The sequence below is a fragment of the Eulemur rufifrons genome, chromosome 7, assembly GCF_041146395.1.
Source record: "Eulemur rufifrons isolate Redbay chromosome 7, OSU_ERuf_1, whole genome shotgun sequence".
NCBI classification, from domain to species: Eukaryota; Metazoa; Chordata; class Mammalia; order Primates; family Lemuridae; genus Eulemur; species Eulemur rufifrons.
In genome coordinates, this window is record NC_090989.1 from 279,404,604 (window position 1) to 279,408,892 (window position 4,289).

General features: G+C 52.0%; 1 non-coding gene across 1 annotated transcript; it reads right to left on the reverse strand.

Moving 5' to 3' along the window:
• Positions 1–868: 868 nt before the first annotated feature.
• LOC138388739 (U6 spliceosomal RNA) lies at positions 869–975 on the reverse strand. The gene has a single exon (XR_011234230.1). It is a non-coding gene; the product is annotated as a U6 spliceosomal RNA (small nuclear RNA).
• Between the last annotated feature and the right edge of the window lie 3,314 nt (positions 976–4,289).

Sequence of the window (4,289 nt, forward strand, 5' to 3'; positions counted from 1 at the left end):
CGCTCGGAAGACCGGTCTGTGGGCGGGGCCGGGCCAGGGCAGCGCCGGGGCAGCGCCCCCTGGGGGCCCGGAGGTCCTGGAGCCGCCGGCGCCGCACACCGGTCACGCCGCTGAGGCACAGTCAGCTCACCCGGCGCCCGGGCGGCTGCGGGCGCGGCTCGGGAGTACGAGGGGGTCCTGGGCAGCGCAGACCCTCCGCCCCGCGTCCTCCTCATTGGGAAGGGGCAGCTCTGAGCCCGAGGTCCGTCTGTAGCCCGGAGGAGTCTGTCGTCCGGCAGGGACACCGCAGGGTACTTCCAGGAGGACCTGTCCCCAACCGACCTCCCCGCGGCGGCCCCCAGCCCGCGATCCTGGGGGCCCGCGCGCAGCTGCGGTGGGAGGGGGCGTGCAGCCGGCTCCTGTACATCGGCCAGGGGGCAGCCGAGCTCGCACCGCCGGGCAGGAGCTTGCGCTAGAAGGGGGCGAGGAGGGCCCACTTGAAAGTACTTTTTCTTTTTCTTTCTTTCTTTCTTTCTTTTTTTTTTTTTTTTTTTGAGACAGAGTCTTACTCTGTTACCCGGGCTAGAGTGCCGTGTCGTCAACCTAGCTCACAGCAACCTCAAACTCCTGGGCTCAAGCGATCCTCCTGCCTCAGCCTCCCGAGTAGCTGGGACTATAGGCATGCGCCACCACGCCCGGCTAGTTTTGTTTTTTTTTTTAGTTGCCCAAATTTCTTTCTACTTTTTTTAGTAGAGACGGGGTCTCAGTCTTGCTCAGGCTGGTCTCTAACTCCGGAACTCAAGTGATCCTCCCGCCTCGGCCTCCCAGAGTGCTAGGATTACAGGCGTGAGCCACCATGCCCGGCCTGAAAGTTTTGTTGTTTGTTTTTTTAAATATGGAACGCTTCACGAATTTGCGTGTCATCCTTGCGCAGGGGCCATGCTAATCTTCTCTGTATCGTTCCAATTTTAGTATATGTGCTGCCGAAGCGAGCACCTGGAAGTATTTTTTGTCATCAGATTTGTCTGGGGTGTGTGTGAGGAGAGCTGAGTTCGGTTATCAAATATGGCCCTGCCCCCGCATCCTGCCCCTAAAGCTGTCCTGTCCCCAAGGACCGCTTGAATGACGACGACTTTATGCCCCGTCCCAGAGCCCAAACCATCCCTGTTCCTCGGTGGCCACTCCTTCCCCTTTCCTGCGGCTCGAGGCTGCGGTAAACGCAGCGCCGACGGCGTGCGGGCACCGCGCGGGTGGCAACCGGGACGCGCGGCCCGCCCCGCCGGGTGCTGTGACCAAGGGCGCTCCGCCCGCGCAACCCGCGTGTCGACCAATCACTGCAGTAGTGTGACGAGCGCTGCCCCGATCTGCGCACCGGCTCTGCTGCGGCGGGCGGCGGCTGGGGAGCCTAGCTCGGTCCCGACCAGTCGCGAAAGTGGCCCAGCGTGGCCAGAGCGGCGCAGCAGCTGGGCCAGGGGGGCGCCGGCGCCCGCGCATGCAAAGGCAGCCTGCGAGGTGGGCTGCGAGCCCCGGGCCGAGGAGGCGGGCCCTATCCCCGAAGGGCGGGGAGCTCTAGGCAGGATGGGAAGCCCGCGAGTGGCAGCAGCAAATCCGCGGATTAGAAACCTCGCTCTGGCGAGAACCAAGACCCGCAGTGGGGAAGGAGAGAGGGCGAGGCAGGACCGCCCAGGCTGCCACCCAGGCCGATGCTCGCGGACACCTTGATGCCAGCGCTGGAGACGTCCAGGGTCGAATCGGGGCTCTTCTGGCTGGGCCACCTGGCCCACGGGAGTCCTCTCAGCCGGTTTCCGTGTCTGTAAAATGGTTGCCCCCTCCCATGGGGTGTTAGGATGACATTACATAATGCTTAGCACTGGCACCTGGCGCAGAGCGAGCTTAGCAAATTGCCAAAGTAAAAAAAAAAAAAAACTAAAAATAATGTTCATACTGGGGAAGGTAGGGAAGCCAGCAAGCACTAGCTTCCTGCATTGGTTCATCTTTCTGGAAAGTAATTTGCAAATTTTCTATCAAAACTCTCGAACATGTTCTGCCCTTTGACGGGGTAACCCCACTTGTAGGGATCTAGCCTAAGAAAATGATCAGAAATGAGACTTTTAAAAGCCAGCAGGTTGTTCGCAGAAACATTATTTATACTAGCTGTCTGGAAAATAATCATCTTCAGAGGAACAGCTAAATAAATCATGGTGTGTGCCTCTTAAGGATTAGCACACAGCCATCAGAAATTATGTTTTCAGGCCGGGCGGGCGCGGTGGCTCACGCCTGTAATCCTAGCACTCTGGGAGGCCGAGGTGGGCGGATCGTTTGAGCTCAGGAGTTCGAGACCAGCCTGAGCAAGAGCGAGACCCCATCTCTACTAAAAATAGAAAGAAATTATATGGACAGCTAAAAATATATATAGAAAAAATTAGCCGGGCATGGTGGTGCATGCCTCTAGTCCCAGCTACTCGGGAGGCTGAGACAGGAGGATCGCTTGAGCTCAGGAGTTTGAGGTTGCTGTGAGCTAGGCTGATGCCACGGCACTCACTCTAGCCTGGGCAACAGAGTGAGACTCTGTCTCAAAAAAAAAAAAAAAAAAAAAGAAGTTATGTTTTCAAAAAATACTTAAACACTCACAATATGATGTAAAGTGAGCTCGGCAGGTAACAAAATTGCATGCACGTTATAATCCTGCTTTTGGAAAGAATAAATATATGTGTGTAGTGGGCTCATGGGGTTTTTCACTTTCGCTCCTTTTTTCTAATTTGCAATGTTCAGTTTGGATAACTTTATCGTGCAGGGAGAGTGAACTTTATTATTACTATTTTTTAATGTGTACGACCTTGTGCTGCCTCCTTGAAGACCAGACAAGAGAGTGGATGGGAATGCTCTGGCGGCACTGTTTAGGGCTAACTGCTTTTAATCAAAGCATTGCAGGCAAAGGCCCGGGAAGACTATCTTTCATGGCAGAAGAGAGGCTGCATCTCTATGTACCCCAAATAAAGCTGAGGCTGTGGAAACACCTTGAGGCCTCTCTCTAGCCTCTGATTTGAGATGCCCTTTTATCATGAGATAAATTCTTAGACTCTGTGGATCTATGTGTGGACCTGTTCTCTCTAGGAATCTACTGTCCCTTCTCATGACGATGCCACATGCTGTGGTTATTAAAGCTTTGGAATATGTTTTAGTGCCTGACAGTACAAGTCCCTGACATTGTTATTATTTAAAATTTTTTTTGCTAATTTCTAATCACGTATATATTTTTTTCAGATAAATTACAGAATTTTGTCAAACCTTCCCCAGCCCCAGATTCCCACTGGCATCCTGACTGGTGTTGCACTAAGTGTGCTTAAATTGGAGAAGAACTCACATCTTTACCCTGAATTTTTCAGTTTAAGAATGAGGTAAAGCCAGGCGCAGTCGCTCACACCTATAATCCCAGCACTTTGGGAGGCCAAGGTGAGAGGATTGCTGGAGGTCAGGAGACCATTCTGGGCAACAGGGTAAGACACTGTCTCTACAAAAAATTCTTTAAAAATTGGCCGAGTGTAGTGTCATGCACCTGTAGTCCTAGATACTTGGGAGTTTGAGGCGGGAGGATCACTCGAGCCCTGGAGTTCAAGGCTGCAATGAGCTATAATCCCACCACTGCACTCCAGCCTGGATGACAGAGTGAGACCCTATCTCTAAAAAAACAAAAACAAAAACAAAAGAATGAGGTAAATGCACATTCTATGCAAGTAACAAATACTCATATGTACCCCATAAATATGAAAAATGGTATCAATAAAAATCAGCAAATCTAAGCAAGCCTCTTAAAAAAATGAAGTAAATGTCTCCATTTATTCAAGACTTGCATTATATTATGGTTTTGCAGGTTTCTTCACCTAGCACCTGTGATGCAGTTTCTATGGTGGCTGTTGTTGCTATTTTCCCAGAACTCTTTCTAACCGGCTATTGATTATGGCATCTTTATCTTGTAATCTGCCACCTCCCCACCTTGCATTTCTGTCCTCAGCAATGTCATGTGCCCTTGATGACAGAAGCAGCTGCTGAGTTGTCCCCTTGTCCTTGGGACCCAGCTCCGAGCCCTGCACACCACAAAGTTGCCTGGTGAAGGTCGATTAAATGAGTGAGTTAATGAATGAATGGATTACTCCAAGATGCAATTTCTTCCCTTCGTCCTTGGGTTAGTGTTCATCATAGCAGTTCTTCTCTCCTTGACATCTGTGTCCATCCCCCTACAAAGGCAAGCCCCAGAGAGGTACCCAGCACAGTGCTCCACACCAGCATAGGCAATCAGGTGGGCCCCACAA